The sequence below is a fragment of the Muntiacus reevesi genome, chromosome 4 (genome assembly GCF_963930625.1).
Source record: "Muntiacus reevesi chromosome 4, mMunRee1.1, whole genome shotgun sequence".
Lineage (NCBI taxonomy): Eukaryota > Metazoa > Chordata > Mammalia > Artiodactyla > Cervidae > Muntiacus > Muntiacus reevesi.
Genome location: NC_089252.1, coordinates 28,941,676 through 28,965,220, shown reverse-complemented (window position 1 = coordinate 28,965,220; position 23,545 = coordinate 28,941,676). Strand labels below are relative to the sequence as shown.

The window sequence follows — 23,545 nt, the reverse complement described above, 5'->3', positions numbered from 1 at the left end:
GAACCCGCACCCCCATGCATTGGAAGGTGAAGTCTTAACCACTGGACAGCCAGGGAAGTCCCAGAAAGCTTATGCTTGAGTAACAGTTGAAAAGCAAAATAAGGCTGCGCTGCTGGAATGGGGTTGTTGGGGTGGGGGGAGGAGGAGGCAGGGGAGACAGGCCCACCCTCCCTCCACCACACCCACCCCTCCCTGGAGGGGGTGAAACCTCCAGGTCCCTGAAGGGCGAGAAGCTTGGGCCTGGATTATCACAGAGGGGCTCCAGCTGTGACCCCCGAGTCCACCAGTGACCGCAGTGACAAGGAGCACTTGAGGGCCCTCGCTGTGTGTGAGGCAACTATACACAACACTTGACATACGCTATCTCATTTAATCTTTGGATCGACCTTGTGATACTTCACTCAAAATACCATTACAGCTATATTCTGATATTCTGATGTCCCACTTCCCCCAACTAAACACATTTACCAGTAGCAGTAATCAAAGACCGCGTTTCCCCCCCCAACCCCCACCAAGTGTGCTAAGAAAATGCCTCTTTTATAAATAAAGAAAAGAATACTAACCTCACGAAGCTGATCTGAGGATTTAATGAGGGTATAAAGTATCTAATATGGAACCACTTTGATTAAGGAAGTAATCAATCTTTTAAAAGATCTATCAAAATTGGGGTCCATCTAGCTACAGAATTCTAAGAGCTGGATCTATAGTTATTAAAAAAATTCTGCACTAGATTCTTGTAGATTAATGGTTCACTTGAAAAGCAGACATACACAAAAAAGCCAGCAATAAGGATATACACACTGTAAATTTTCATTTATATGAAAAGCTAGAAAAGATACAACTATAACCTAAGTCACAGTGGCAGGAAGCAGATCAGTGATGGATTGCCAGCAGGCTGGGCAAGGGCAGGGGGCTGACTGAGGGGGACCAGAGGAAACTTTCTAGGATGATGAAAATGATCTTTATGTTGACTGGGATGGTAGTCACAAAGGTATATATGCTTGTCAAAACTCACTGAACTTAAACTGGACACATCTTGTTCTATGTAATCCCACCTTAGGGCTTCCCTCATGTCTCAGTAGTAAAGAATCAGCCTGCCAATGCAGGAGATATGAGTTCGATCCCTGGATTCAGAAGATCGCCCTGGAGTAGGAAATGGCCACCTACTCCAGTATTCTTGCCTGGGAAATCCCATGGACAGAGGAGCCTGGCGAGCCAGTCCATGGGGTTGCAAAGAGTCAGACACGACTTGGCGACTAAACAACAATCCCACCTTAATAAAAGTGATTTAAAAAAGTAGTTCTAAGGGGGGGGGGGGGGGGAAGTAAGTACAAAATTTCACAACTAAATATGTAACCAGATCTCTCTCTCTTTTTTTAAACATTTGTTTGGCTGTGCCAGGTCTTTGTTGTGACATTTGGGATCTAGTTTCCCAACCAGGGATCAAAGCCGGGTCCCCTGCATTGGGGGCACAGAATCTTAACCACCAAGGAAGCCCCTGAACACATGATTTTAACTTTTCCCTTAGCAATGATTTGTTTTACTTATGTGAACCCCCAAACTCACTCATGCTCAGGAATCAGTATCTCAATGACATTATTCCACCTTCTTTCTATACTGTCTGATTTTTTTCCCCAGACCTTGGAGTAGCTGCCTTACATCCAAATATTTAAGAAAGCACTACCTTTCAAAACTCATAGGGGATGCAAACAATATTTTGAGTATGCATATTAAATGGCTGAATCCTAACAATTTGTAAGAAAATGTAACAGTGGCTATCTTTACTGGGGAACCAGAGGTCAGGAGCAGGCGGCAAAGTCATTTTTCATGGCATATTTAAAAAATTTATGTGCATGTGTTAAATTACAAAACACTCTTTAAATTAACAAAAAGCTCTAAAGGCACAAAGCCACATATGTCCTTCCGGAGTTATTTGTCAGAGCCGTGACTTTTACTCTTCGCCTAACAAAATGCCTTGATCTCCCTGTTTATATGTACTGCCTGGATAAATGCTGCCCAAAAAGGCTCACTGGAAAGAATGCTGAATATCAAGAGTTCATTTTCCTTAAAAAAAAAAAAAAAAAAATCCCTCTCCTAGAAAACGCAGCCAATAGCAGGCACTAGTCTCAACAGTCTTCCTTTGATGAGGCTGGTAAAAAGCAGAATTACCCAAACAACTTTACAAATCTTGGTTTATTTCTCACAATGCATCTCTTTCTACCAATAAAGACTTTCCAGAAGGCCTCAGGGGTTAACAGGAAGATTCGGCTAGCAAAACCTTCATCAGGTGCTTTAGCGTGCCAGGTCTTTTGCCAAATGATACCCCTGCAGGAGACAGAGACACTAGCAAGGCTCCTTGACACATCAGATGTAGTTAAGAGGTGCAGTAACCTGATTTCTTGTGGCTCAGTCAGTAAAGACTCTGCCTGAAATGCAGGAGACGGGGGTTCTGATCCCTGGGTCAGGAAGATCTCCTGGAGGAGGAAATGGCAAACCACTCTAGTATTCTTGCCTAGGAAACTCCATGGACACAGGAGCCTGGTGGGCTACGGTCCATGAACGGTGTCGGATACAACTTAACAACTAAACCACCATGACGAACCTGCTTCAAGCTTCAGACAAACTACACTAACATGCACGCACTGCGTTTAGCAATCTGCTTCTTGTTCAGTGTTCAATTCTAGGACATGATAACTGGGGTCCCTATCTCCCCATCGCCTCCAGGAAGATCCAACCAGCTGTTCCACTTCATTGCCTTTTTTTTTTTGCAGGCCAGCATTAAACTGAACTAACTTGGCATTTGCCAAAGATTTTCCACAGCTTTTACACATACTGTTTCCTCTGCCTGAAACACTCTTCCCAGGGTGGGCCTCTTGGTGTCCCTTCTAAGCCGCCCCACATCCCCATAACCACCTGTCACATCCCTGGGATTTTCTCTTCTGTAGAACACAGCCTACTATATAGTATGGTGCTACTTTCTTGCTGTTACCGATTCCCCCTTTTGTCCCTTTAGAATATTTAAGCTCAGGGGAGGCCCTTGTCATTCTGACAACAGTTGTCCTTTCCAGACCCCACACAGCACCTGCCGACAGGTGTTTAATAGTAACTGAGCGTGTCAGTCACTCAGTCGTGTCCGACTCACTGCCACTCCGTGGACTGTAGCCCACCAGGCTCCTCTGTCCATGGAATTCTCTAGGCAAGAATACTGGAGTTGGTAGCCCTTCCCTTCTCCAGGGGATCTTCTCCACCCAAGGACTGAACCCAGGTCTTCCGAACTGCAGGCTGATTATTTACCATCTGAGCCACCAGGGAAGCCCAACTGAGAAATATGGAAAGGATTTAAGTATCTCTAAGCTCTACCCGCTAGGGCGGAGGCTACACAGTCACACAATCCTGGAGGCCCCAGACTAGTTTTTCTTTCTTTTTAAGTCTACCATTTTTAAAGTCTGAAATGAATTTGTTACAATACTGCTTCTGTTTTGCACTTTGTTTTTCTGGCTGGGAAGGATGTAGGATCTTCGCTCGCAGACCAGGGGATCGAACCTGCACCCCCTGCACTGGAAGACAAACAGCCAATCACTGAACTGCCCGGAAAGTCCCAAGAGACCGGTCTTTAAGAGCATTTTCCTCTGGGTGCGAAGAAAAAAAAAATCCAAGAATGTACAAAACTGTGAGTTAGCCAAATGTGAGGAGAGACCAGCAAGGAAGCAGTCCTTCCTCGACACTTCTGGGGATCAGGGAGCAACTGGAGGAGAGAGACCAACCATGCCGCGTGTGCACGGCGAACCTCCTGGGGCCTTGATTCATGGGTTTCTGGCTATCAGGGATCCTCCTCCTCTGAGAGACAATGGTCTAGATGGACGTTCCCACGCAGGGGACCGGAGCATCTTCTTGCTTTAATAAATTAATAAATCAATTAATAGTTCTCACTAATAAATAGTTCTGTATGTTTTAGTAAGTAGTAGAAAATACAGCCATGCTATCAAAGCTACGATTTCCTGGCTACTGTCACTTGGGATGAGTGTGAAATAGTCACTGGAAAAATACTAGGCAAATATGAACCCCGGTGGAACAAGAAACATAAAAAATCATGACATCCTTGCAAAGTAACATCAGAGAAGTGATTCCCACTTTACCCTGTCTCATCTGAGGCATCCACAGGGATGCTGGAAACCCAGGTGACCTGGGTAAAGCCTTGGTCATGGAAACACAACCCATAATCAAGAAGCTTGAACACTTGGAGGCTCTTCTCTGAACTAGTATTTGCAGTCTAATTTTTGGGATCTGGGATTTTTTTTCCCCCCAATGATTTTCAAACCACTGAATTTACCATGGCCAGTTTCCACAGGCTTTAAGGCAGCATCCTTTCTGTACAAAGTAGCTAAGAGTAAAAAGCAGAGCCTTGAACACTAATGCTTTAACCCCTTAAACCCCAAATGACCGTTCTTCATCTTTCAAGGCCCCTGCAGCCAACATTGTTGCCTGTACCTTTAAGAAGCTTCTTTGATTCTCTTCTGGCCCTTTAGGAACAGAAGTCTAGACTCAGGAGAGGCTCAGGACACTTCCTTAGCAGAGTTGCCCTGTGGTGGTTTAGGAGGGTCAAGAGCAAATCTCTCTGCCCTTCTGGTCACCTCCTCCCCAAAGGAGGAGAGGGAAAAGTCCTTCCTTGAAATGTTAATTGTTGTTGTCTAGTCGTTCAGTCATGTCTGACTCTTTTAGGACCCCAAGGACTTAGCCCGATAGGCTCCTCTGTCCATGGGATTTTCCAGGCAAGGATATTGGAGTGGGTTGCCATTTCCTTCTCCAGGGGATCTTCCAGGCCTAGGGATTGGGCCCGGGTCTTCTGCACTGCAGGCGCATTTCTTTACTGTTGAGCCACCATGGAAGCCCTGAAATGTTAAGTACAGGGGGCTTACAAAGCGGGGCAGGGAGAGAAGGATAAAGACGGAATAATTACTATTATTGCTTTAAAGTCATAATTCCAGACCAGGGACTGGGTTTTTCTGTTATGTACCGAAGTAGTCAAAACTCAAACAAAGCTGTTATTAAGGTTCTATCAAGATCTTCCAAAGGAGATACTGAAAAACTAATTTTTAAGTTTACATAGAAGAAGATAACTGCCAAAAAAGCCAACAGACACACATAGAAGGAATCAGAGGGGAGGGAGGGGTGAACGGGCAGAGCACAGAGGACGTTTCAGGGCAGTGAAAGTACTCTGGATGATGCTCCATCGGTGGATGCACATCACCGGTAATTTGTCAAATCCTATAGAACACACGACATCAGGGATGAGCCCTAGTGTACACTATGGAGTCTGGGTGCTCGGAGATGTCAGTGGAGGGTGACCAACTGTAACAACGGACCACCAATAGTGGAGCAGGCTGTACTGCGGGTGTGCTAAGTCGCTTCAGTCGTGTCTGACTCTTCGATCCTGTGGACTGTAGCCCCCCAGGCTCCTCCGTCCATCCATGGGATTCCCCAGGCAAGAACAGAGTGGGTTACCATGCCCTACTTTAGGGAATCTTCCTAACCCAGGGATCGAACCCACATCTGCACTGGCAGGCAGGTTCTTTACCACTGGTGCCACGGGGGAAGCCCCTACTGTTTGGGGGCATGGTATCTACGGGCACTCTGAATTTTCTGCTCCGTTTTCCTGGGAACCTAAAACTGCTCTAAAATATAAAGTTTATCAATTGAGAAAAAATTTAAAAAATCATACTTTTTACAAATTACAGCAATTTTTTTTCCTCCCAGAAAAAGCCAGAAGCCTGAAAGTGAGAAACTGCTTCTCGGCACACATGCACGATACTCAGCATCAGTTACAGTGATGCCAACAAGCGTCCATCTTCATTCTAAGAAACTTGAGACCCAGCAGTTCCGTAACTCGTTCATTCCCTTCCTGAGAAACAGTTTCAGACAGCGTTTCCCATTTTACTTAGCTTCCCTTTGGATTAAATGGGCCCCTACCTTGAAAGGGATCCTCCCCTCTGTCACTGACTCAATTAAAACACAATGGATGTTCTCCGGTTGAATGAGGAAGGCTCTCGAAGTGGGGATCTTTTACCACCGGGATCCCAGACTCCCTGGGGAGCACTGATGGAGGGGGATGGGATACTGAGGGCTGGCAGAGGAGGGGAGGTCTCAGTGACATCTGAGTCTAACCAGGGACAGTGTTTTCTTTCCGCAATTTTTGAAAAGTACATCAAATGTGAACAAGACCGCCCCAAGCCAGCCGCCCCATCTGTCCTTGGTATGCCCCCACTCTCACTCCCTTTCCTTCCGTCCTGCTGTCCATCAACTCCTCCCCATCAGCATGTAAACATGTTCATGTATCTCTCATGTTAAAAATACATAAAATCCCCTGCCAACTCGTCTCGGCCCCAGCTCCCTCTAGTTCCCTTTCTCCTGGATGGTCAAACCTGGAAGTAGCTCAGCTGTTCCCGGGTCCTCATCTCTCTTCCCTCCTTCAGCTCCCTCCCTAGGGTCTCTGCCTGTTGCCCGCCTGCTGCGCAGAACTGCTCCGCGGAGAAGCCAGAGGGCATACCTCAAGGTCTTATCTTGCGGCAACCTCAGGCCCATTAAAAAAACCCACCACTCCCTCTGGTCCCATACATTACACCCCCACCCCCCACTGCCCTCAGCATCCCCCACCCCGGCTGTATCCCAGGCCACCCTCTTCTCTGTCCTTCCAGCCAATATTCAAGTTTCTTCAGGCTCTCTTTTATTCTCCAGCTAGGATTTCTTTCTAAGCAAAACAATCCACCCCAAGTGGCTTCCATTATCATTCACAAACTGGTGAACTTCCAAGTTTTATCCTCCAGACAACTTCTGCAGACCTGTTTATCTGCCTGCTTATCTGACATGCCCCTCCGGTGTCCCTGAGCCTCTCAAATCCCTAAGCAGAGCTCAACATCTGCCCCCAGGGCTTTCCCCTGCCCCACCCCCCCACCCCACCCCCAACCCCGGCGAGGGGCCGGGTTTCAATAACTAGCGTCACCCTTCATCTGTCTGTCTATCACCTGAACTCTGGTCCCCACAACACCGACCTCCGTGCCCTGAGGAGTCCACCTCCCAAATATCTCTGGGAGCCATCTGCTACTATCTTGGTCCTTGGACACCATCACCTCTCCCTTGCTCCAATTCCTCTGCAATCCAAGGTCCACATCTCTCAACAAAACAGCACTTGTTAACAACAACAAAAGCACACACACACAAAGGCAAACAAGTTGAATCCTGTCCTCCTCTGCTTAGAGCCCATCCACAACAGACCAGACCAACAGTCATGTCCGACTCTTTGTGACCCCATGGACTATAGCCTGCCAGGCTCCTCTGTCTATGGATTTCTCCAGGCAAGAACACTGGAGTGGACAGCCACTCCCTTCTCCAGGGTATCTTCCCAACACTGGGATCGAACCCAGGTCTCCCGCATTGTAGGTGGATTCTCTACCGTCTGAGCTACCAGGGAAGCCCAAGAATACTGGAGTGGGCAGCCATTCTCTTCTCTAGGGGATCTTCCCAAACTGGGGGTGGAACTGGGGTCTCCTGCATTGCGGGTAGATTCTTTACCAGGCAGATTCTTTATCAGCTGAGCTGACAGGGTTACCAGACGCCTCTTTGATTGTTGGCAGATAAAGATTTATCTATCTATCTAAAGATTTATCTGCCGACAATCAAAGAGGTGTCTGGAGTCTATGATCAAACTTCATAAAAGAGAAATGGGATTAGTGACAACAGTCATTGATATTTTCTAATACAGTATGCTACGTCCTAATATTGATAAAATTGACACAGGAGAGAAACAAGAGGCCAAATTACCACAAAAGCCCAATGCAGATACCTGGAGAGACAGACACAGACAGACAGACAAGCAAAAGGAACTCTTTCCCCTAAACCCACATTATCTAACACTGACTTCTCTAAAGCTGGAGTTCCCTCCCTAAGAAATTCGTAGTTGTGCACTGACAACTCTGTAATTGGAGCAAACACTACATTCTGGATGATTCTATGAAATCAAACGGATTTCTTTGCAAAAGGGTTTCTCTTCATTGTTATGAGGTTGGAGGTGGAGCCAGGAAAAGGAAAAGAAATGAGGGCTCTGGGGAAGGGAAAAAAGAAAGGAAAATCTGAGTAGGCTGGAGGTGGAGAGGTGAACACTGTCCAGATAGGAAGCACAGAACGGGCCGAAGTCCAGGTGTGGCGACCTCGAGGCAAGGCCGCCCTCGTCCTGCCCACCTCATCCCTGGAGGGCACCACCACAGACCCGCATCTCTACTAGGCCAGCACGGCTACCATCACCATATTCAACCTGGCAGCTGGTTTATCTGAGTGTACGTGATCCCTGTCATGTGCTAGGAAATCAGCAGAAGAGAACGAATTACATCTGCAACATACGCAGGACAGAACTGGATTTAGTCTTCAGGGCACTGTCTTAATCGTCTGACCTTTGGAGCAATGAACAGTGCCAGGTACACCATAGCTGTGCCACAGATATTTATGGAAAGGTGTGTTTTATTTTTTTCCCTTATATGCTGTTGCAGGAGCGTTTTATTTCCAACCCTCACAGCGAAAGAATTCATTTTCATTTTTTCAAATGAAAGTAAAATATTTAGATTCATTCTGCTCAAGGCTAGGAGGGTAGAGATTATACATTAACCTTTACTGTTACTACAAAATATTTTTATTTTCTTCTACAAATACTTTCGTGCACCTAAAATGTGCCCAATCACTGTGCCAGGCACTGGGGATACAGAGGTGAGAAAAGGAAGCAACATTCCAGGAATGATCCTTATACAAAGGGGTCTGATGAAAATATCAACTGACTTTAAGAAAACATTCAACCATTAGTTCTTGAAGGGCTACCCACTCAGCATACTGCAAATAAAGGAGAAAACAACCCTACATCAGTTAGAAATTTTCAACCACAGGTTGAGATCATTAAATCAGATACACTACTTTATACATCATATTAACTCAAATATTATGGGGAAAAAAAAAAAAAAAGACATACATCCTTGAAACACAAACCCAACCCCAAATGGCAACAGACACTAGAAAGTATAGCAAGGTATCTTTAACATTAAATAGCCTGACCAGATACTGGAGTTCACATCAAGAAAAAATGAGGATTCTAAAACAGAATTCCTTCATGCCTTTCAACTGTGATCTAATTTACAAACTTTTGTACAATTCTGATCTGTAGACTTTTTTTTTTTTTCCTGTCCAGGATGAAATCATAGGTTCTTAGGGCAAAAGGGATTCTCGAGGTCACCTGACCAGGTATTCCGGTAATGCCTGTCTCATCAGGAGTTTCTCATAAATTGGTTTAGGTGACTTGGCCTGATTAACACCCAGAGAGGTGAGGACAGTAACCAGCAGCCATGCCAGGTGACCTCACTCTTAAACACTAATCCCACGATCCTTCAGCATCACAAATACGGAGGAACCAGTGTCCACCCATGTTGATAATTTTCTCTTGCTTCCAGCAATAATATCTTAATTGCTTTCTTGTACAGGAGTGGGAAGAAAAGCACAGATTTTCTGACAAATGTCCTCAGTGACACAGTTTGGGGAAGTGTGTCCCTGACAGAAAGAAGACCCCAGTCCTTTGAAGGCATGGGAGGACCCTGCCCAGAATCAACTGGATAAACTCTGAAGTTATCACATCGTAAGGGTTACACATAACCTAGTGAGAGAGGGCTTCCCTGGGAGCTCAGACAGTAAAGAATCCGCCTGCAATGCAGGAGACCTGGGTTCAATCCCTGGGTTGGGAAGATCCTCTGCAGAAGGGAATGGCAACCCACTCCAGTATTCTTGCCTGGAGAATCCCGCGGACAGAGGAGCCTGGCTGGCTGCAGTCCACGGGATTGCAAGAATAGGACATGACTGAGACACTATCACTTTAGCAAATGAGGCGGCGGGGCTTTGTCATCCAGGAAGTAGATTCTGAGCCCTGAATCCGGGTCATTTCCTGGGCTTCCGTATCTTCAATCTGCCCTCAAGCGGAGGTGGTCAGATGTGTTGTCCACCCTGAGTTCTTAAGAAAGGAACAATGCTAACATCTGTTCTATGCAGGTTATGGTCCTTCCCCTAATATATTTTAAAAATATTCATTTGGCTGCTGGGTCTTTGTTGCAGCATGCGGGATCTTTGGTTACTTTATGTGGAATCTAGTGCCTGGACCAGGGATTGAACCTGGGCCCCCATCATGGGGAACACAGGGTCATAGCCACTGGAGTACCAGGGAAGTCCCCCCTATTAATTTAACTGGGGAAGTTAAAGCGCCCACGTGTACCTAGGGGAGTGGACGAGGCCAGTCACAGGCCCATCTGCTCTGGGCTAGCACAGAGCCTCCTCTGGGGCAAGATGAGCATGCAGGCTTAGTGGGGACCTGTTCCGGGGTTGGGGGGGCCCAAGTGATGGGGAGGCAGTAGCTGTGGGGACCTGCTCCGGGGTGGGGGGGCCCAAGTGATGGGGAGGCAGTAGCTGCCAGGTCACTTCGGTCTAGTTCAGTGACAGTTTTGTTAGTTCTAGTGTCTGTCTCTCCTATTTGAATGTCAAGTTTATGAGAAATGAGACCCTCCACCTCAATCGTTATTGGATCATCAGTGACTGGCACACAGTAGGTGCTCAATTAATATTTATTGAATGAAAGTTCAAGTGAGAGCCTTGGTTTTGCCATTTACTAACGGAACTTCCTGGGGCAGGCTACTTCCTCTCTCTGGGCTACAAGACGGTTATGTGGATTGGAATCATGGAATCAAGACTGTTACGCAGATGGAATCACATAGGCTGAGTATTTACCGTAACGTGTTACACACATACGTGTCAGCTACCGGATGGATCATGGGGATGGATATTTCAGGAATGAGATGTGCATCCTTGCTACCAGGCAGTGCACTGAAGACTAATAATCCAATGATAATTCATACCTCATGATACAGATAATATTACTGACTTCATTTCTAAACATGTTGGTATAAACTAAATTACGACTAAAATGCAAAATATTTGATGATTTATCTCAGTTGAGCGAGTACTTCATTTGGAAAAGAGTTAAAAGCATGACATAATCTCCCTCAAATTAGCACTTTGACACAAAGAGTGCCATTGTTCTATGCAATACATTGCCAAAAAGTTTCATATTCTTTAGTATTTGGATGAGATCTTTTCTGGTTGTAAAGTGGTTGTGAGAATGTTTTCAAAACTATTATTTTTAAAAAATGAAATTAATCATCTGGTCACTTGTATTGTTTTTAATGATAAAAGTTTAAAAGACCTTAATTCCATATTCTGTATGATTAAGATATTTTATTTAATCAAATAAATTTAGAATATATTTTACCAGACTCACCACATTCTAATGAAAGTTAGAGGTCAATTTTCATAAATTTATTGTTTATAATTAAAAGAAATCAAATTATTTTTAATGAAATGGATAATTGTATTGAACACTGTAGACATGTTGTCAATACTTGTAAGTCATTTCAACTTTTTAAAGATCTACTTAAAAGACAGTCCAAAATTAATCCTTTAATTATTAAATTATCCTCTTCATGGTATAAAGGAGAGAATAAAAGCTTGTGGGTTTAATTTTCTTTTTATATTTTAATGAGTTACATACTGGCTCAACAGGGATATCTAGAATTTAACATGCATTTTTCTATATAAACTTTCAAGTTATTATTTGCCTTTTGTTTTTCATTATTTTGTCGTTACCACAGATGGGAGTTCTCCAGCTGGTTTATTTGCATATTTCCATTCTTTCACCTGTGTTTATAAATATTTTGTGGGTTTTTTATGGGGGGGGGTTATCCTCTGTTTTAGCTTGAAAAGAATACTGAGGATCAACTGGAAATTGTATACTGTCCCTCTACTTTTCCTGTACCCTGTCAGTAATCTCTAATCAACTAAAATTTTTAAAACTATTAGTTATTGAGCACTTACTATGGGCTTTTACCACTCACAGCAGGAGTGCAGTCAACCCTCTGAATCTATGGGCACCCAGAGTTTCAATCAACTGTAGATCAAAAGTATTTAAAAACATTGCAAAAATCACTCCAGAACTGTCCAAATTCAAAACTTTTGAATTTGCTATGTATCAGCAACTGTTTAAGAACATTTACCTTGTATTTATAACTACTTACATGGCATTTACATGGCATCAGGCATTGTAAGTAATCTAAAATGATGTGATGTTTAGGGAGGACATTTACCAGTTATATGCAAATATTACACCACTTTATATAAGGGACCTGAGCATCCCAGGGGGTCCTGGAACCCATTCTCTGAGGATACCTGAGAACAACTGGACTGCCACCTAAGAGATGGGAAACTAAGTAACCTGTCCAAGGACAATTCAGGGTTATTATTGGCTTAACTTTAATTTGGCCTCTCCTTTGGGAGGTCTAATTAGAACTGATGGAGAATGTTGGTTTTGCTCCAAATGTCCAGTGAGATCGGAGGCGCTTTAGCTGCTTGCGTTCCCTTTACTTTTTTGCTACTGTGCCTTTTCCCTTCTCACTAAAGTGTCCTGTAAACCTGTGCTACCCACTGTCACAATTAAAAGGGCTACACGTCTGCGGCGGTCACTTCCCAGCGAGGGTCCTGCAGGAAGAAGCTGGGTGACTCCAGGACGGCAGTGCCCGGGCACTTCGCCTGTACCGTCTGGGCGGGAGCTGGCGGCCAAGGGCAGCGGCCAGGAAAAGCCTCCGTGGGAAGCCTGTCATCCCATGCCAAGAGGTAAAGCCTGGCCCCATAAAGTACCACGGTATTATTAAACATTTTCTATTTGTCAGGCGCTTTATTGTCATTTTTATTGGCTCTTTTTACTAGTCATAACTGCATCAGAACTGTGTACACTTTTTGTTTTAATTAAGTGCTCTGGCTCAAGTGGGAAAAGACAGAGCTGCACAGCTCTCCGTGGGGGTCGGCCCTCAACCACTGCAGAGGGGGCGGGGGGCTCCAGGAGCTGGGCTTCACCGTGAGGAAAGATTCCCCCCCAGTTAGTCTGGCTGGAGCTGTCAGCCACTGACCTCTGGGGCACTGCTGAACCATTCTTCACCCTGATCCAGAATGTTCTCTTGGACTGTCCTAAAACACCAAAAGCACGAAAATCACATTAAGACTCCTTCAGTTTTTAAAAGGCACATCCATCCACATACTTGTGCTTCAGCGTACTTTTTTTTTTTTTTTTCCTTTCTTCAGTGCCTGACAGCAATGCTTTTATAACTTCAGCTAGGGGAATTCCCTGGGGGTCCAGTGGTTAGGACTCTGTGCTCTCACTGCCAAAGGCACAGGTTCAATCCCTGGTTGGGGGACTAAGATCCTGCAAGCCATGAGGTGTGGCCAAAAAAACAAAACAACCTTCAGCTACACATGACAGCCCCAAAAAGAGCACTGTAAAGGGGCCTAAACCTAGACTTGGAACTTAATTCCTCGGGACCAAGGTGAACTTGAGAAACTGCCTAATCTCTCTGAGGGTCAGTTTTCCTCATCTGGAAGATGGGTATTCCCATTCCCACCCTTCCCCTTCAGCAGTATCACAGGAGTTATCGCACGTCGGGTCACCTGTCTGCCTCCTCCACACAGCTGAGTCCTCCCGGGACAAGGAGTTTATCTGTGTCCCCACAGTCTATCCAACCCAGTAACTGACACCAGGAAGGGCCCTGCAAAGCTTCCTTAGAATGAAATCACATATAAAAAAGCCCTTTGCAACCTGTAAAGTACCACTCTCATGTACCTCAGACGTGGCAGCCTACTCCATGCTGGGATAGCTGGGAGAGCAGTGAATTAAGGCTTTCCCACAAAAGGTCACGGCAGTGAGAAGGCTTCCATTTTGACAAGGCAAGATTTTATTTTTTCTGAGATTTTACATTTTCTCCTCACACACTTTTAAGGTTTAAATGTTTAAGTCTTTCAGTTTGGTCAGGCCACCTTCGGTCCCATTTCTTAGAAGGTAATACACACACTGTTTACTCCCCAGGCTTTACTGGTGAACAGTCAATAGCTGGGGCAAGACCCTCACCCCCTCCTTCACGTCCTCCTGACTTGCCCACCGTCGTTTACACTGTAGATATGCCCACTGTAGCTTCTCCTGCATCTTCCTTGAAGTATTTCTAAGCTATTTTTTACCTCCAAATTCCTGCCCTTACACACAGTAAGGGCTCGGTAAACGAATCCTACTTTCAGAGTTTTTTTGTATAACATCTCGACTTTTCCTAGATCACCATTCACATCCCAAGGGGGGGTTCTAAAATCTCTCACTCAAGATAATAGTCAAGTGCACAAAAAGGATCTAGGATTCCATGATCCTCTTCATAAGTTAAAAAAAAAAAAAAAAACAAAAAAAACACTTGAGAGACATACCTGGAAATTCACCATCCCTCCTCCTTAAAAAATAATCCTAAAAAAAAAAATAATCCTGAAACTACTGAAATCACCAGCACTATGAACATCCTACTATTAGTTTAAAAAAGGCAATGTGTGAGAGAGCATCACGTAGAGAAGAAAAGAAAATGAAGCTAGCATAATCCATTTTCTAATATTCTTGTTACACTTTTACTTAGGTCCCCGTGCTTCTGCAGCAACATGTTTTCCACTGAAAAATAAATATACTGCCAGTTTCTCTTTTTTTTCTGCAGTAAAAAACAGTGAAATATTTGCTCAAGATGGAAAGAAAATAGCTAAAGTCTATTTATATATAATTTTGTCAGGAAAAAGTCACACAAGATAGAAACCAACACTCCAGATGAGGAGGCTTAATGAAATTAATGGAATTATTAAAGCTATTAATAATTAATATAATTCTAAAGCCCACAAACTTATACTATTGGGACTACAACACTGTGATTATTTGGAGAGTAAACTAGAGGTAACAGATCCCACGTCATCACAGCGATCGTTTCTATTTTATAACAGCGCTCACTCTGTCAAATTAAAACAAGGCAGAAGAGGTCACTAATTGGTCAGAAATGCTGCATCCGAACACCAACCAATTACCCTGATTCTGCAGTCTCTTCAAAACATGTATTAGTACTAGTACACATCAACTTTAAGTAAAATTTCTGTTGATTTTATATCGTCTCCAAGACCAAAATCAAGAATTAGAAAATGATAATCCAATTAGACCCGGAGAGAGAAACAACAATATAACAGAAGATGTAGGCAAATACAGGCCCTACTTCTAAAACACTGGAATTAAAATTTATGAAAGCTATTGCCAAAACAACCTTCATAATGTTTTAAGACTATGTATTATGACTGCTTCCCCTAATCCCAAACCATTCCAAATATAATTTACCCTCTTGTGAAAAGCCGTCGATCTCCATCTAAGACAACTTTTGTGAATCCCCTGGAGTCTGGGTGGCAATTACGCCTCCAGAGGGTGCCTCCTACCCATCTAGCAATGGGAAGGGTTTGCAGAACAAACTCAGAAGAAAAGTGTAGAATCTCGAAGAAAAGTGTAGAATCTCAAAGAAAAATAGAAGGGAGAAAAAAAAACCGGCTTTGGTGTAAAGTACACCTGGATGGACAGCTGCAGGTGAGCGAGAGGGAGGGGGTCTAGGAGAGCCACAGCGCCGGAAGCCTCCAGGGACTGCCCACCTCCTAGGAGAGCTGAGGGTGTGCTACTGGCTCGAGGCAACAGACGCCCCAGAAGGAGGCAGAAGGGCCTGTGGGCATCTGGATGAGCTATTCACAAGAGAAACATTGAAGACTGAGTCTGGGACTTCATCAGCAAGATCAGCCATTTTTCATGTGTTCATCAAACGCTCCAGAGTTAAGCAATTTTCAAATAATAATTCGTTTAACACTGATGACCCAGGAGGTGAGGATGACCACTGTCCCCACGTGATTCAGCAGGGAAGCAAAGCGCAGGTTGGTTCTGGGCAGAGCTGAGATTTACCGCTGGCAGACTGGCCCCAGAGTCTGCTCTTAACGTGCTCTTAATGGGGCGTCTCAAAGAGTCTGGCTGATACGGTCCCCAGATTCGGCAGAGGCTGGGACCACATGCAGCCAAATGGAAGTCTGGTAAGTATTGGAAATAGTCTGTGTTCCCGATTTTTTTTTTTTTTGCTGTATTTTAATAAGTTCTTATGTTGCTCTAGCAAAGCACCTAAGGCAGTGATATGAATCTAATGTTACATCACCTTCTCTTTACTGGATTCTTTTATATGAACAGCTAAGAGTTGTGGAATCAATAGCCCATGGATTCCAAGCAGACTCTGGAATCTGACAGTCCTGGATTCAAATCCCAGCAGAGTCACCAACCAGTTTTTAGACTTTCAGGGATTCCTCCTTTGTTAAGAGTAAACAATAACCACAACTCCTTGAAGGACTGTGTGAGGATTAAATTAGACCAAGTAGCCCACTGCTCCCAAGTGATGCAGAGGCTGCAGGGAGGCCAGCTTAAAGCCCTGGGTTCATCTTGGTAATTGTTAACACTAATGATCACACTCCACTTCCTGACTACAGAGTCAGTCAGAGGTTGAGACAGCTGACATCAGACTCTGCAAGGAGGGAATCACGTTTGTGTCTGGACTGCGGCCCAGTGACATGACAGCCTAGCCTCCTCACGCCCCCTCCCTTCACTCCTGCCTGGATCTGGTCCAACTGTCCACCGAGAAGGGCAAAGAAGCCAGGACGGTGCACCAGCTCAACGTCTGTAACTTCCTTGAAAACTACATGGCAAAAAACCACAGCAAGCTTAGGCATCAGAACTAATCCACAAGCTCAAGAGCCCACGTGGGACCCAGCGCTATAAATCATAGTTTCCTTTCTCTTGTGTTAAGAGAGGAGGGATGGGGATGTATGGTGAGAGCCTGGACTGAACTAGGTGAGTTACGCTGGACAGGGGACACGTAATAAAACGAGAAATCGATAATTATAAGCTTCCAAACTAGTCTTGACATTCAGGAACCAAATTATTCACAAAGGAAGCAACACTTATCTCTGCCATTCTCCCACATTCCTTTCCGAATTCCTCTCCTTTGCTCCCAGAGGCCTACAGCTGGATGGTCTCATAAATCTGTCAGCCCTTTGCAGGTAGCATATTTTTGCATCCTTCCGTATGTGCCTAGAGCTTCCCTAGTGGCTCAGGTGGTGAAGAATGCAATGGGGGAGACCTGGGTTAGATCTCTGGGTTGGGAAGATCCCCTGGAAAAGGGAATGGCCACCCACTCCAGTATTCTTGCCTGGACAATTCCATGGACAGAAGAGCATGGAGGGCTACAGTCCATGGGGTCATAAGGAACTGGACACGACTGAGTGACTAACACTTTCACGTCCACTTTCTTTCCTTACAGACTGAATTAAACCACCCATCTGCCAGGGTTCACGGCCAGGTGATCAGGGGAAAGCGGTAATTCAGGGAGTGAAGGAGTCTAGATATTCCCCGGAAGGCTTGCCTTACCAAGATGATTTTCAAAGTCTATACTTGGGTGGAGATGGGCTTGTTGACGGGGGAAAAACCGAGAGGGCCTGGCAGGTGTCCAGGGCTCCCCTCAAGGTCTCCCCAGTTTCTGAGGATTCCAGAAATGGACTGGACATAGTAGATACTTACACCACCCCTGCCTTCACACCTTTGGGACCTCACTGTACCCCCTCCCCCATATTACCAAACTCAATGCCTGGAAGGCCCACGGAAGCTGAACTGCTTCCAGCTGCTAAACACAAATCACAAATCCCAGAAAGCAGTGGGTTTCCAGAAAAAGGAAGTTCCCACTGGGGTTTGCAAAGCAGCACAAGAGCAAACTGCTGTGGCAAAACCTCCAATTAAAGCTCAGACACTCTGGCCTTCCAATACTGGAAGATGCTCCCCTCTCCCATTTGTTTCTGTGACCCAAGACTCGGACAAATTTAGGATATAATACAAAAAAAATTATGATAAAAAAATTAATCAGTCTCTAAGAAAGAGTTTACTGTCAGATACAAATAGGTCTTTCTTTAGGGGAAAAAGAAAAGGTTTCATCAGATTGTTAACACACAAGCCAAAAGGAATAAAGTCTGACTGTAAAGAAAGTGTTGAACAGAAAGTCAAGCAGAATTACTGAAAACCTAAAACACACCTAATTAGGTTGGGCCTCCAGTAGTCCAAGGGGATTCAATGGGGTCTACAGTCATACAGTCATGGGCGCTAGGTAAACCCCCCTACATGCAGGCTCAGTTTCAGCCCATAGCCCCCTGCTCTAGTGAGGTACCTCAAAAAGTTAAAACGCCCACTTATTTCTAGACCACAAGCAGCTCATTCTCTTCTCGAAGGAGACCATTCTCTCTCGAAGGAGAATAGCCAAAGAGAAACTTTCGCAACTCTGAAAACCCAAAGGGCCTACAACTTCACAAGTTCATCTGTTTCTCCGGCAATGTTCGCGCATCAAGCAGAGAATCACTTCAGCATGGAAGCCCATCCTCTGCAACGCCCTCTGAATTCAGCTACTCTTGGCAACCCTTAGCAGGTAGCAAGAGGTTCAGGTAACAGTGGCTGAGTGGGAGTCAGCATCTTTAGAAATAAAAACGTCTATCAGCACAATGCTTCAAATTCCAAAGCTATGTTTTCTTTTATTTCCCTTTATCAAAGGCAATCGATTTCCCTTCTTAGACCAATCACTTCCCACCTCTCTATCCCACATCTAAATTCTCCAAAGGATGACTTCCCTGGCGGTCCGGTGGTTAAGACTCTGAGTTTCCAATGCAGGGAGCGCAGGTTTGCTCCCTGGTCAGGGAACTAAGATCCCAGATCCCTCAGGGTAGGGGGTAGGGGTGCGGGCGGCAAAAAAATTCTCCAGCGAAGTCTTTCAAATGGCATCCTAACTAATTGGTACAATGCAGTGAATGACTGGATGATCAAAGAGAAGTCAAAAAAAAAAAAGAAAAGTTCTAGATACCTAGTTTATACGTCTGGTCCTAAGATTTTCCTTTTTTTTGTTTTTTTTGGTCCTAAGATTTTCAACATAGGTAACCACAAAGCAACTTCTGTATCAGCTTTGCTTTTGAAATGGCAATGCAGAAACCAAATGATAACTTGAAAGTGAACTTTTCATAAATCACTGAAGTGGAGCTTTGGCCTAAATCAAGGTGAAAATGTAAGAGGTCTCATATACAACATGCAGTCCCATTTGAAGAAACTCTTCTTGCTTGAAATCTGTCTACAATGATGAGAGGATGGCCTTTTATGTAACATTTGTCAGGGGAGTCAGATTTTAAATCAAGGTGATCCAAAGATTTACATTTAGATAACTGGCATCCACTTTCCCCTTTGGCAGCAAATACTTTTTTTCTCCCCTTTCTGGATTAGATTTGATAGTGAGCTGACGTGTGTGCATGCACACACCCTCGGTCACTTGTCATGTCTGACTCTTTGTGGCCCCATGGACTGTATGTAGCCTGCTAGGATCCTCTGTCCATGTGATTGAGGTGCCCACGACATATATATGAGTTTGTATCAATTTACAATAATACAGCTGAGTACTCATGGCAATATTAATATGAAAGAGTAAAATTACAGATTTCTTTCCCAAACGACTTGCAAAAACAGAGTTTCAAAACATTGAGTGCTTTACCTTTTAACTCTCTTTATTTTAATCTCCTTTAATATTTAATGAGGCCAAAATCTTGCTAGTGAGACTACTTGCCAAGTGGAAAATGATTTATTTATAAACATTTCTGGTACCAAAGCCAAAATAGTAGGTGCTCAGCAATTGTTTCCTGAAAGAATGAAGAAACTTCCATACTTAGGCTAATGCCACTTAGTTCCTTTACCAATCTGAACTTTCTATAAAGGAGAGCAAACGTTCCTGCATAAGAAAAAAGAATACAGCCACAAAGTATTATTAAAAATCAGGAAAACATCCATTTTACACAAGGTGGTTAATCCTAACTGCTCCAGATAACCTGCAGTTGACAGAACTGTTAAACATACCCTCTGTCTCAACTGAGGGGCTTCCCAAGTGGCTCAGTGGTCAAGAACATGCTTTGCAATGCAGGGATCCTCTCCTGGAAGAGGAAATGACAACCCACTCCAGAATTCTTACCGGGATAATCCCATAGACAGAGGAACCTGGCAGGCTACAGTTTGCGGGGTTGCAAAGAGTTGGACATGACTGAGCATGAACGCGGCTGTCACATTTACAGAAGTTTGATTCCATCTTTAAGAAAAAAAAAAAAAAGAGTATCCTGCCTGCCTAGTCTCCAAATTCAAAATAAAACTTTGGTGATTATTTTAATGACACATAAAATGCATGTTTTTTTCAAGTAAGTAGTTAGAACAAATATTCCTTCTCTCTTCCTGCATGACAGCACCTGAATGAAGACTGGATTTCCAAGTGCTGTCAGCATCCAGCTTCTTCAAAGGCAAGGTCATGAACCACTGGGTGTGCCCCACGAGGAAGCTGCTCTAATTTGCAGCTTGGAGATTCGAAGGACAGACGCTGGTCCCTAGTGAAGTCAATGAAACAGAAAACACTGGACGTGTACCACCAACCCCAGAATCTCGCCACTGATAGGTTTCCTACTTACAGAATTCCTTAAAAGTATTTCTGGAGGTAATCTGGGTTAGGGTCAAGTAACTTCAACTGAGGACACTTTTCTCACAAGTTTACAGATGCTGCCAAGTGTTGATGAGACAAGCAAAATGCCACATTTTCATGCATAGAGAACAGCTATGAAGAGGTTGAATAGGAGATGTGCTAAGCCTTTAAGTATGTACCATGTAATCTCCACCTGGGAGTTAGGAAGTTGTACCAGTAAGGAAATCATCTTAGACACAACGGCCTTGGGGTGGAGAAGGGGAGGGAACTAAGACTATCTCTTACTTTGAAGACAGACATTCAAGAGATTAAAGAGTGAATCAGTTAAGGTAAATCATCACAACCACCAAGCCTCCCACCCCCTTCAAAAATAAAGCCATGAACTTCACATGAATGAAAGGATCACAAACTCCATAATCTTCATTAATCCCTAAGTGCATTCATTTGTCAACCAGTCCCATAAGTGATACACTTACGAACACCCTCAAGAAGTAAGAGTTATCATTATAGGGTATGAAAAACAGAAAAAGAGACACAGATGTACAGAACAGACTTTTGGACTCTGTGGGAGAAGGTGAGGGTGGGATGTTTAGAGACAACAGCATCAAAACATGTATATTATCAAGGGTGAAACAGATCACCAGCCCAGGTTGGATGCATGAGACAAGTGCTCGGGGCTGGTGCACTGGGAAGACCCAGAGGGATTGGGTGGAGAGGCAGGTGGGAGGGGGAATTGAGATGGGGAATACATGCAAATCCATGGTTGATTCATGTCAATGTATGGCAAAAACCACTACAATATTGTAAAGTAATTAGCCTCCAACTAATAAAAATAAATGGAAAAAAAAAAAAGAAGTAAAAGAGTAAATGCATTTATAGTAACAGGCTCTTCATTTGCTGAGAAACTTCTAATACGATTAAAGACTCAAACAGGGTGTCAGTGGCATCAAGTAGTCCTTAGTGGAATTCAGTGTGACTCCACTTGATAAGGTCGAGCCTGTACTAAGGTTAGACAGCCTATGTTTATAATTAAGTAATAATGACTGAAGCTCGAGGTACACAGGGTATTTCCTGTGGATTAATGACCAGCCAGAGGAGCTGCCAACCTAAAGTGATGCCTTGGGCCAGTAACCCCAGCCAGTCATTAAACCCCAGGAAATGCCCTGAACCTCAATACTGATTTTAGTAAATACAGGAGGAAAAAGTTTAATATCAGCTTTGTACTTACATTGAACATGCGTTTCATACTTAGAATGCTCAGACTTCCGAAGGGAAGTCTACAGAAGTTACTAAATAGTTCCCTTAAACTTCTTAATGCTGATGAAAAAAATTTTTACTCTAACATTAGCGAAAGCAAAGAAACTTTTTGTAGTGTTTCAACTGCAAAGGACTTAGCTAAGATACTGTTTGAAAGGCACAGTGATAACATAACCAACATATGGACATATGGACACTCAAACCTATATTTAACTTGGCAGTTACCTAACAAGAACTCAAGAATAAAAGCATCAGTGTCCAGGTTTGTAGAAATGACTGATCTCACTCAGTTAAAATAAAAGATTGTGACGGAGTGCTATAATTCTTAGAACAAAACCAAACCAACAAAACAAAGGTCCCTAATCTTTTGCGGATCTTAAGTCAGGATTCCACGTGATGCTAGAGTCAAAAAATCAGTAGACAGATGCCAGGGACCAACTGCTTCATTGTTATTTCAAGCAGATAGGTACTTTAATAAACTCTCTTAGGCTTTTAACTCTTAATTAATCAGGCGCTACTTGAAATCAGGACATTTTAAGGGTTTTACTTTATCAGAAGAATGTGATCATTTATTTCTGCTTTCAAAGAAAAAGCAAATCCAAATTCTCCATATAGGAGAAAGAACTCTCCACGCCATCCTTCCAACTCCCTAAACCACCTCGTGGTCTGTCAGAAACTACCGTGCACTACCAGCACAGAAAGACACACAGCCTCCGGGTCTTGTGTATTTTAGAGAACTCTGGTGTTTATAGTACCATTCACAAACCCTTTCTCAGTTGGCCTTGAGGCTTGCTGATTAGCCAGTAAACGTCTGAAAGGGTCAGTTTATCCAGAACTGGAATTTCCACTTTGGAAAAAGCACAGAGGTACCTGACATCTGTGCCTTGAAAGGCCTGCCCTACACCCCCAAACTCACGGCTGAAATTCCTACTTCTGCTTGATGGCAGGGAGGGCCAAGCTGTAAAATCCCAGGGGCTACTCCAGTCTGAAAAAGAGAGGAGGGTCCCCAAGGACCTCTGCTTCCTACAGCACAGTATCCAAAAGATGAACCTAGCTTTAAAAGAAGATGAATATATTCTTCTAGGAAAAATAGTTAAGACAAATATCCAATTGAACCTCTAATCTCAACCCAGAATTCTAACCACTTAGAATTAAATAATTTTAATGTTCAAACAGCTTCCTTATCTTTGTTGAGGATCCTGGAGCCCAGAGAGGTGAACTGATTTACTCGAGGTGGCTCAGCTTCTGACCTAGCTTACTTCAGAGTTCTTTCCACTCTAGTCTGCTGTTATCTCGACTGTCTATCTTGCCATCACTTAACTGCACCCTAGATCAACAGCTCCATGGCGCTAGGAAAGACAGCAAAGTTCCAGGGCCCACACAGCCCAACACATAAAGCATGCTCCAACCGGGAGGCTGGCTGGCAGTACAGACACTACCTTTCCAAACCATCAACAAGTGACTTAGTTGATGAAAACGACATCCCAAACGGTTGCTTTACATTCAACTACACCTCACAGTATAAACTGGCAGTCACCCACCACTCTCCGAAACCCGCCCCTTACAGGAAGTGGGAATGGCATGTCTGAGTTACAAATAATCATTTATAACTGCGTTTCTACCTTCTTAAGTTAGTGTGAATATGTACTAGAGTATTTTAATGGTTGCTTTATTCAAAGATACTTTAAGTAACTGCTTCATTTAGAGGCACAGTATTTCTGCACGCTTTGCCGTCTAAAACCCACACATTCAACGGAGGGTTGAGCCGA

At 44.0% G+C, this 23,545-nt stretch overlaps 1 protein-coding gene across 4 annotated transcripts in view; it reads right to left on the bottom strand.

Annotated features, from left to right (window-relative positions):
* Positions 1-23,545, bottom strand: part of KCTD1 (potassium channel tetramerization domain containing 1) — a 196,982-nt gene that overhangs the window by 69,550 nt on the left and 103,887 nt on the right. The gene's annotated exons all lie outside the window — the stretch shown is intronic.